Source organism: Capricornis sumatraensis, chromosome X, assembly GCF_032405125.1.
Source record: "Capricornis sumatraensis isolate serow.1 chromosome X, serow.2, whole genome shotgun sequence".
Classification (NCBI taxonomy): Eukaryota; Metazoa; Chordata; class Mammalia; order Artiodactyla; family Bovidae; genus Capricornis; species Capricornis sumatraensis.
The window spans coordinates 68,484,084-68,496,041 of NC_091092.1; positions in this window are offsets into that span (position 1 = coordinate 68,484,084).

Genomic DNA, 11,958 nt, shown 5'->3' on the forward strand with positions numbered 1-11,958 from the left:
TGATGACTGTAGCTTTGTAGTATAGTCTGATGTTTGAAAGACTGATTCCTCCAGTTCCATTCTTCTTTCTCATGACTGCTTTAGCTATTCAGGGTCTTTTGTGTTTCCATAAAAATTGTGAAGTTATTTGTTCTAGTTCTGTGTACAATATCATTGGTAATTTGATATGGATGCTGATTTTTTATTACAGCTTCAATTTCTGTGCTTTTGATTTCTCTTTTCATATATTCTATTTCTCTATCACACACAGAGTGATTTCTACTACATTATTTTCCAAGTTAGCTGATAGGTTCCCCTGTTTCATTAAATATATTGTTGACTCCTTGTGTATTTATTTCATTTATTTTATTTTTTATTGCTGCTTTGTTCTTTATATGTTCTAACTCTATGTTAAAAACTTCTAACTTTCACTCTGTTAATCCATTCTTCTCCCAAGTCATTTCAGTATCTATACGTACATTACCTAGGACTCTATCAGGCAGTTTGCTTATCTCCACTTCACTTAATTCTTCTAGGATTTAATCTTGGTCCTTCACTTGGGAGCTATTCCTCTGTTGCCACATTTTGCCTAATTTGCTGTTTTTATTTATATTTATTTGCTACACTGGTTATACTGGTTACACTTCCAAATTCTTATGCAGTAAGTGTTCTATGAGGCATAACAGCTCACTGCCCACCTTTCACCAGGGCTGTATGTTCTCAGGTTGCCCTCTATGTTGCCTGCATTGTTCCTTCTGTTTGACTAACTTACTACTGTGGGTGCGCTTATAGGCAGAAAATTTGTCACTAGTGTATTGAAATGCCAATACACTGATTTTTGCAACTTAATTTCACACCCAGAAACATTAGCGAATTCATTGATTATGTCTAGAAGTTTTCTCTTCAGTTTTCAAGATTTTAAACTCTTGTCATCAACATATGGATATCATTTTTATTATTTTCCAATCTGATACTTGGTTTTCTAGTAATTTGTTGACAGTTTTTATATCTATATTAATTGAGAATATTGCCCTGTAATTTTCTTTACTAGAAGTTTCCTTATTAAGCCTTGACATCAAAATAATAATAATGGTAATAAAATTCTTAAAATGAGTTTGAGAGTGTCTCCTCCTTTTCTATCTTTAAGAAGAGTTTGAGAAGGATTGGTATAATTCTCGGGGCTTCCCAGGTGATGCTAGTGGTAAAGAACCACCTGCCAATGCAGGAGATATAAGAGATGAGGGTTCAGTCTCTGGGTAAGGAAGGTCCCATGGAGGAGGGCATGGCAACCCACTCCAGGATTCTTGCCTGAAGAACTCCGAGGACAGAGGAGGCTGGTGGGCTACAGTCTATAGTGTTGCAAAGAGTCAGACATGACTGATGTAACTCAGCATGGATGCACTCATGGCATAATTCTTGTTTAAATAGTTGGTATATTTACCAGTAAAGCAATCTGGTCTTAAGTTTTACTTCATTAGAAAATTTTTGATTACTAGTACAACCTCATTGCCAGTAATTGGTTTATTCAGATTTTCTGTTTCTTCCTGATTCAGTCTTGCATATTTCTAAGAATTATTCCATTTCTCCTAGGTAGCCCACTTCATTGGTATATAATTGTTCATAGTAGCCTTTTATGATACTTTCTATTTCTGTGTTATCATTTTTAATGTTGCTATTCTGAGAAAAGTATTTTATATTGGAGGATAGTTGCTTAACAATATTGTGTTAGTTTCTGCTTTAGAGAAAAAGCGTTTCAGTTTGACATATACTTGCATTTATTCTTTTTCAGATTCTGTTCTCATTTAGGCTATTACAGAATATTGAGCAGAGATCCCTGTGCTAGACAGTAGGTCTTTTTTGTTTATCTTTTAAATATTAAAGTGCATACATGTCAATGCAAAACTCTCATTGTATCCCTCTCCATGAAAGTTAAACTTTGGTGACCATAATTTTAGGGCTTCCCAGGTGGCACTAGTGGTAAAGAGCCCACCTGCCAGTGCATGAGATATAAGAGACACAGGTTCAATCCCTGGGTTGGGAATGTTCCCTGGAGGGGGGCATGGTAACCCACTCCATTGTTCTTGCCTGGAGAATCCCATGGACAGAGGAGCCTGTGGGTTATAGTCCATAGGGTAGGTCCCAAGGAGTTGGACATGCCTGAAGCAACTTAGGATGCATGCAACCATAATTTCATTCAAAAGTCTTTGAGTCTGTTTCTGTTTTGTAATAAGTTCATTTGTATCATATATTTTTAAATTCTGATAAATCAGAGTCTTATGTGATGTTGCTTACTTGATAAGAAATATCATATAATATTTGTATTTTTTAATCTGAAATTTCACTTAGTATGATAATCACCAGGTCCATCTACGTGGCTGCAAATGGCATTATTTCATTATTTTTCATGGCTGAATAATAATCCATTTTATACAAGTACCACATATACTTTATCTATTTATCTGTCGATGGACATTTAGTTTGCTTCCATGTCTTGACTAATGTAAATAGTGCTGCAATGAACATTTGGGCACATGTATCCTCTTGAACCATGGTTTTCTCCAGATATATGCCCAGGAATGGGATTGCTGGATGACATGATAGACTGTTTTTAGCTTTCTTAAGGAAGATCCATACTGTTTTCCATAGTGCCTGCAATGATTTTCATTTCCACCAACAGAATAGGTGGGTTCCCTTATCCCCACATTCTTTCTCAGCGTTTATTGTTTGTAGACATTTTGATAATGGCTATCTGACTGGAGTGAGACGATATCTCAGTGCAGTTTTGATTTTCATTTCTCTAATAATTAGTCATATGAGCACCTTCCATGGGATTCTCAAGGCAAGAATACTGACGTGGTTTGCCATTCCCTTCTCCAGTGGACCATGTTTTGTCAGAATTCTCCACCATGACCCGTCCATCTTGGGTGGCCTTACACAGCATGGCTCATAGTTTCATTGAATTAGATAAGGCTGTGGTCCATGTGATCAGCTTGATTAATTTTCTGTGATTGTGGTTTTCATTCTATCTTCCCTCTGACTGATAAGGATGAGAGGCTTATGGAAACTTCCTGATGGGAGAGACTGACTGTGGGGGAAACTGGGTCTTGTTCTGATGAGCGGAGCCATGCTCAGTAAATCAATTTTTTGTTGATGGGCAAGATTGTGTTCCCTCCCTGTTGTTTTACCTGAGGCCAAACTATGGTGGAGGTAATGAAGATAATGGCGACCTCCTTCAAAAGGTCCCTTGTACCCATTGCCACACTCAGTGTCCCTGACCCTGCAGCAGGCCACCACCAACACAAACCTCTATTGGAGATTCCTGGACACTCACAGGCAAGTCTGGGTCAGTCTCTTGTGGGGTCACTTCTCCTTTCTCCTGGGTCCTGGTGGGCACAAGGTTTTGTTTGTGCCATCCAAGAGTATGTTTCCCCAGTCCTGTGTAAGTTCTGGTGGCTCTGTGGTGGGTTAATGGTGACCTCTCCCAAGAGGGCTTTTGCCATACTGAGGTCTGCTGCACCCAGAGCCCCTGCCCCTGCGGCAGGCCACTGCTGACCCATACCTCTGCAGGAGACACTCAAACACTCAAAGGCAGACCTGGCTCAGTCTCTGTGGGATCTCCTGATTTGCAAAAGGTTTTTTTTTTTGAGCCCTCTGAGTGTCTCTGGCAGGTATGGAGTTCTCTTCTGAATGAAGTTTTGCCCCTCCTACCCTTGATGAAGCTTCTTCTTTGCCCTTGGGCTTGGGGGATCATTTTTGGTGGTATCTACAGTCAGCAAAAACAAGAGTGGGAGCTGACTGTGGCTCAGATCATGAACTCCTTATTGCCAAATTAAGACTTAAATAGAATAAAGTAGGGGAAACCACTAGATCATTCAGGTATGACCTAAATCAAATCCCTTATGATTACAGAGTAAGTGAGAAATAGATTTAAGGGACTATATCTGACGGATAGAGTGCCTGATGAACTATGGATGGAGGTTCGTGACATTGTACAGGAGACAGGGATCAAGACCATCTCCATGGAAAAGAAATGCAAAAAAGCAAAATGGCTGTCTGGGGAGGCTTTACAAAGAGCTGTAAAAAGAAGAGAAGTGGAAAGCGGAGGAGAAAAGGAAAAATATAAGCATCTGAATGCAGAGTTCCAAAGAATAGCAAGGAGAGATAAGAAAGCCTTCCTCAATGATCAATGCAAAGAAATAGAGGAAAAGAACAGAATAAGAATGACTAGAGATCTCGTCAAGAAAATTAGAGATACCAAAGGAACATTTCATGCAAAGATGGGCTGAATAAAGGATAGGAATGGTACGGACCTAACAGAAGCAGAAGGCATTAAGAAGAGGTGGCAAAAATACACAGAAGAACTGTACAAAAAAGATCTTCACAATCAAGATAGTCATGATGGTGTGATCACTCACCTAGAGCCACACATCCTGGAATGTGAAGTCAAGTGGGCCTTAGAGAGCATCACTATGAAGAAAGCCAGTGGAGGTGATGGAGTTCCAGTTGAGCTATTTCAAATTCTGGAAGATGATGCTGTGAAAGTGCTGCACTCAATATGCCAGCACATTTGGAAAACTCAGCAGTGGCCACAGAACTGGAAACGGTCAGTTTTCATTCCAATCCCAAAGAAAGGCAATGTCAAAGAATGCTCAAACTACCGCACTATTGCTCTCATCTCACACACTAGTAAAGTAATGCTCAAAATTCTCCAAGCCAGGCTTCAGCAATACATGAACCGTGAACTTTGAGATGTTCAAGCTGATTTTAGAAAAGGCAGAGGAAGCAAAGATCAAATTGCCAACATCCACTGGATCATTGGAAAAGCAAGAGAGTTCCAGAAAAACATCTACTTCTGCTTTATTGACTATGCCAAAGCCTTTGACTGTGTGGATCACAATAAACTGTGGAAAATTCTGAAAGAGATGGGAATACCAGACCACCTGACCTGCCTCTTGAGAAATCTGTATGCAGGTCAAGAAGCAGCAGTTAGAACTGGAGATGGAACAACAGGCTGGTTCCAAATAGGAAAAGGAGTACGTCAAGGCTGTGTATTGTCACCCTGCTTATTTAACTTATATGCAGAGTACATCATGAGAAACACTGGGCTGGAAGAAGCACAAGCTGGAAACAAGATTCACAGGAGAAATATGAACAACCTCAGATATGCAGATGACACCACCCTTATGGCAGAAAGTGAAGAGGAGCTAAAAAGCCTCTTGATGAAAGTGAAAGAGGAGAGTGAAAAAGTTGGCTTAAAGATCAACATTCAGAAAACGAAGATAATGGCATTTGCTCCCATCACTTCATGGGAAGTAGATGGGGAAACAGTGGAAACAGTGTCACACTTTATTTTGTTGGGCTCCAAAATCATGGCAAGTGGTGATTGCAGCCATGAAATTAAAAGATGCTTACTCCTTAGAAGGAAAGTTATGACCAACCTAGATAGCATATTTAAAAGCAGAGACATTACTTTGTCAACAAAGGTTCGTCTAGTCAAGGGTATGATTTTTCCTGTGGTCATGTATGGATGTGAGAGTTGGACTATGAAGAAAGCTGAACACCGAAGAATTGATGCTTTTGAACTGTGGTGTTGGAGAAGACTCTTGACAGTCCCTTGGACTGCAAGAAGATCCAACCAGTCCATTCTAAAGAGATCAGTTCTGGGTGTTCTTTGGAAGGAATGATGCTAAAGCTGAAACTCCAGTACTTTGGCCACCTCATGTGAAGAGTTGACTCATTGGAAAAGACTCTGATGCTGGGAGGGATTGGGGGCAGGAAGACGACAGAGGATGAGATGGCTGGAATGCATCACTGACTCGATGGACATGAGTTTGAGTGAACTCTGGGAGTTGTTGATGGACAGGGAGGCCTGGCTTGCTGCAATTCATGGGGTCACAAAGAGTCGCACACAATTGAGCAACTGAACTGAGCTGAAGTGGACATTCTACTTTTGATGGTTGTTCAGCAGCCGTTTGTAATTTTGGAGTTCTTACAGGAGAAGATGAGCACATGCCCTTCTACTCTGTCACCTTGTAGTCATGAAATTAAAAGACACTTGCTCTTTGGAAGAAAAGCTATGACCAAACTAGACAGAATATTGAAAAGCAGGAACATTACTTTGCCAACGAAGGTCTGTCTAGTCAAAGCTATATTTTTTGCACTAGTTATGTATGGATGTGAAAGTTGGACCGTAAGGAAAGCTGCTGCTGCTGCTAAGTCACTTCAGTCGTGTCCGACTCTGTGCAACCCCATAGATGGCAGCCCACCAGGCTCCCCCAGCCCTGGGATTCTCCAGGCAAGAACACTGGAGTGGGTTGCCATTGCCTTCTCCGTTGAGCACCAATGAATTGATGCTTTTGAACTGTAGTGTTGGAGAAGACTCTTGAGAGTTCCTTGGACTGCAAGGAGATCCAACCAGTCCATCCTAAAGGAAATCAATGCTGAATATTCTTTGGAAGAACTGTTGCTGAAGCTGAAGCTCCGATACTTTGGCCACCTGATACGAAGAACTGACTCATTTGAAAAGACCCTGACGCAGGGAAAGATTGAAGTTGGGAAGAGAAGGGGATGACAGAGGATGAGATGGTTGTATGGCATCACTGACTCGATGGACATGAGTTTGAGCAAGGTCTGGGAGTTGGTGAGGGACAAGAAAGCCTGGCGTGATGCAGTCCATGGGGTTGCAAAGAGTCATACATGACTGAGTGACTAAACTGAACTGAACTGAGCACCTTTCATGTGTGTGTGTGGGTGTATGTTTTGCATCTGTATGTCTTCTGTGTAGAAATGTCTATTTAGATCATTTGCCCATTTTTTAATTTTTTTTTTAATATTGAGCACACGAATAGTTTGTAAATTTTGAAGAATTACCTCTTGTCAGTCATGTCATTTGCAAAGATTTTCTTCCATTCTGTGGCTCATCTTTTCATTTTCTTCATGGTTTCCCTTGCTGTGCAAAACTTTTGAGTTAAGTAGTTCCTACTTATTTATTTTTGTTTTTATTTTCTGCACTCTAGTAAACAGACTGAAAAAGATTTTCTTGTGACTTGTGTCAGTGTGTCTTCTACCTAAGTTTTTCCCTAAAAGTTTTATAGTATTCAGTCTTATATTTAGGTCTCTAATCCACTTTGATTTTATTTTTATGAATGGTTTTTAAAAATGTACTAATTTCACTTTTTAAATGTAGCTGTCCAGTTTTCCCAGCATGACATTTTGAAGAGGCTGTCTTTACTCCATAGTAGAGTCTTGTATCCTTTGTCAAACATTACTTGGCCATAGGTGCATGTGTTTATCGCTGTATTTGTGGTCACTTTCCATTGATCTATATTTCTGTTTTTCTGCCTGTACCATATTATTTTGATGTTGCTAGCTTTGTAGTATAGTCTGAAGTAAGGGAGCCTGATTCCTCTAGCTCCATTTTTCTTTCTCAAGATTTATTTGACTATTCAAGATCTCTTGTGATTCCATACATGCTTATACTTTAAAGGTTTTTGGTTCTTATTTTGTTCAGTCACTAAATCATGTCCAGTTCGTTATGACTTCATGGGCTGCAATGCAACAAGCTCCACTGTCCTTCACTATCTGCCCGAGTTTGCTCAATTTCGTGTTCATTGAGTCAATGTTGATGTCTAATCACCTCATCCTCTGCCACTCCCTTATCCTTTTGCCTTCAATCTTTCCCAGAATCAGGGTCTTTCCTAATGAATTAGCTCTTCGCATTAAGTGGCCAAATTCTTGGAGCTTTAGCTTCTTCATCAGTCCTTCCAATGACTATTCAGGGATGATTTCATTTAGAATTTACTGGTTTGATGTCTTTGCTGTCCAAGAGATTCTCAAGGGTCTTCTCCAGCACCACAATTCAAAGGCATAAATTCTTTGATGGTCCTTTTTTATGGTCCAGCTCTCACATCCATACATGACTACTGGAAAAGCCATAGCTTTGACTGTATGGATCTTTGTTGGCAAAGTGATTTCTCTGCTTTTTAATATACTGTCTAGGTTTGTCATAGCTTTTCTTAGAAGGAGCAAGCATCTTTTAATTTCAAAGTTGCAATCACCATCTGCAGTGACTTTGGAGTCCAAGAAAATAAAATCTATCACTGCTTCCACTTTTCCCCCTTTTATTAGTCCTGAAGTGATGGGACTGAATGTCATGATCTTAGTTTTTTTAACGTTGAGCTTTAATGTTAATTTTTTATTCTCCTTTTTCACCCTCATCAAGAGGTTCCTTAGTTTCTCCTCACTGTCTGTTATTAGAGTGGTGTCATCTGAAGTCATGGAGATTGAATTTTCCAACTCCTAGGTTGTTGATATTTCTGATGTTGTTGATATTTCTCCTGGAAAACTTGATTCCAGCCTGTGATTCATTCAGCCCAGGACTTCACATGATATGTTCTTCTTATAAGTTTAAAAAGAAGGGTGGTAACATGCAGCCTTGTCATAGTCCTTTCCAATTTTGAACCAGTCAGTTATTCCATGTCCAATTCTAACTGTTGCTTCCTGACCCACATACAACATTCTCAAGAGACAAGTAACGTGGTCTGGTATTCCCATCTGTTTGAGAATTTTCCACAATTTGTTGTGATCCACACAGTCTAAGGCTTTAGCATAGTTAATGAAGCATATGTAGATTTCTTTTTCTGAAATTCCATTGCTTTCTCTATGATCCATCAAATGTTTGATATTTTCTCTCAGTTTCCTCTGACTTTTCTAAACCAAGCTTGTACATCTTAAAGTTCTTGGTTCATATATTGCTGAAGCCAGCTTGAAGGATTTTGAGCATAACCTTACCAGCATGTGAAATGAGTGCAATTGTCTTATAGTTTGGACATTCCTTTTTGGTTCCAGTTCTGTGAAAAATGCCTTTGGTAATTTGGTAGGGATTGTATTGATTCTGTAGATTGTTTTCTGTGGTATACTCATTTTGACAATATTGATTCTTCTATCAAGAACATGGTGCATGTGTGCATGCTAAGTCACTTCAGTCGTGTCTGACTTTTGATGACCCAGTGGACTGTAGCCTGCCAGGCTCCTCTGTTTATTGGAGTTTTCCAGGTAAGTATACTGGAGCAGGTTGCCATGCCCTCTTCCAAGGAATTTTCCAGACCCAAGGATCAAGCCCATGTCTCCTGTGGTTTCCTCGTTGAAGGTGAATTCTTTACCACTGAGCCACCATGGAAGCCCAAGAATATGGTATCTCTCTCCAATTTTTGTATCATCTTTGATTTTTTTAATCAGCATCTTATAACTTTCAGGGTACAGGTTTTTCCTCTCTCCTAAGGTAGGTTTATTTCTAGTTATTTTATTCTTTTTGAGGCTATGTAAAATGAAATTGTTTTTTTTAAATTTCTGTTTCTCATTTTTCATTGGTGGTGTATAGAAATACAAAAGATTTCTCTATTTTTTGTATCCTGTAACTTTGTCCAATTCATTGATGAACTCTAGCAGTTTTCTGGTAGGATCTTTATGATTTTCCATGTATAATATTATGACATCTATGAACAGTGAGAGTTACCCTTCTCTTTTCCAATTTAGATTATTTTATTTCTTTTTCTTCTCTGATTGTTGAGGCTAGGACTTCCAACATTATGTTGAATAAAAGTGGTGAGATTGGATATTCTTGTCTTGTTCCTAATTTTACATTAAATGCTTTTAGCTTTTCACCCTTGAGCATGATGTTAGCTGTAGGTAATTATTATTATGTTTAGGGATTTGCCCTCTATGCCCACTTCTGGCAGGTCTATTTTTTTTTTTAATCATAAATGTGTGTTGAATTTCATCAGAAGCTTTATCTGCATCTATTGAGATGTTCATATGATTGTTATTCTTCAATTTGTTGATGTGGTATATCAAATTGATTGGTTTGCAAATACTGTAAAATCTTTGCATCCCTGGAATAAATCCCTCTTGATTATGGTGTATGATCCTTTGAATGTATTATTGGATTTGTTTTGTAGTATTTTGTTGAGAATTTTTGCATCTATGCTCATGAGTAATATTTACCTTTAAATTTTCTCTTTTTTTATTATCATTGCTCACTTGCAATCCTCACAGGGTCAGAGTAATGACTCCCACAGAGCAACCCACAATGATGGGGGGATTCTAGGTGTCCCATTAATGTTCTCTTTTCCCCTTTGAGTGATCTGTGATTCAGGGGAGAACTCTCCATGTTGTCTCTGCTCGCCTAGTGGATGGGGAAGGTAGTCACTTTGTAACTGCTTCTCTTAGCCCTTCTAATGTAGTCTGTCTCAGTCTCTGTGGTCCTTTAGCCTCATGTTCATATTCTAGGATTCATTTATCGGTGTCTTTTTCTAGAAAATGTGTTAGTTCTTCTTGTGAAGGAGAACAAAGTCAGAAACAACCTATGCTGCCATCTTGGTGATGCCATTCCCTTGTCTATTTTTTTAATTAAGTTGTTTAAAGTGGAAAGGTTCAATCTCCTCTGGGGAAGCAAATGGCTATCCTCTCCAGTATTCTTTCTGGGGGAATTCCATGGACAGAGAAGTCTGGTGGGCTACAGTCCATGGGGTTGCAAGAGTCAGACATAACTGGGTGACTAACACTCACTTTCAAGGTGCGAGGGAAACTCACTCTTGCTACTTTATTGTGACAAAGTAGAAACCTATGTTTAATATTTGAGCTACTAATTCCATTTCTAAAAGATATCCAAAAAATATACATAAAAATTTGAAACTACTTTCACAAATAAGATTGTCTGTTGTTATGAAATACAAGGGGAATATAGAAGTAAATTGTGGGAGAGAGGTAATAGTGTGCAATATAGAGGGGTAGAAATGAGATTTTGGAATGCAGTATGTTACATCAATTTTATTTTTCAAGAATACAAAATTTTTGCATAATTAAAAATAAATTTTAAAAAGCAATCCTTAGAAATTGAAAATTAAATGTGGCAAATAATCTTAACTGCATATTATATATATCTACTATACAGAACAATCTCTTCTCACTTCTCCATCATCTTAGTCACACCCTGACAGATCTGCTATGTCACTTAACTGTAATGACATCTTTACAAATAAACAAAAAATCTTTATAATAACTGTGGCACAACTACACAGAGAAAACAATTGTTTCAATTGACTGTAGTTTAAAAAAATTTATTGATGACCTAAATAAATATGTCCAGCAACAAGATCCATAAACACAATGTTACTTAAATAATTTTAATTGTATTTTCCTGATGATCATTATGTTTGGTCACCTGTCTATTTTGTTTATTGGGAATTTGAATGTCTTCTTTTATGAAGTGCATATTCAAGTATTTTGCACATCTTTATTGTAGGAATTTCATTTATTTCTTACAGATTTGTAGGAGCTCTCTATGCAGTCTAGATCCAATCCTTTTTATTTACTAGAATAGAAAGTATCTTCTTGCTGTCTGTGGCTTACTCTTTCACTCACTTTATGTAGCATATGAAGGAAGAAATTATTAATCTTAATTTAGTCACATTTGCCAAGTTTTGAAACTTACTGCCAGCAATAGTTTTTGCTGTTTAAGAAGTCTTTGCTTACTTCATGTCGTGATATTTCATATTTTCTCCTAAACATTATAGCCTTACCTTTCATATATAGGTCTGTGTGTGTGTGTGTGTGTGTGTGTGTGTGTGTGTGTGTGCACTCAGTCCTGTCTGACTCTTTGCAACCCCATGGTCTGTTGCCCACCAGGCTCCTCTGTCCATGGAATTTTTCAGGCAAGAATACTAGAGCAGGTTGCCATTTTCTGCTCCAGGAAATTTTTCTCAACCCAGGGATTGAACCCATGTCTCTTGCATCTCCTGCATTGGCAGGTGGGTTCTTTACCAACTGATCCCCTCGGAACAGTCCATATGAAATTTATTTTATATATATCTACATTTTAAAATCCACTTATTTTAATTTTTTTCATATAAACTTCTAGCAAACACAAGTCTAAGACCAGGTGGCTTTACAGTGGGTTTTTATCAGATATACAGAAAACTA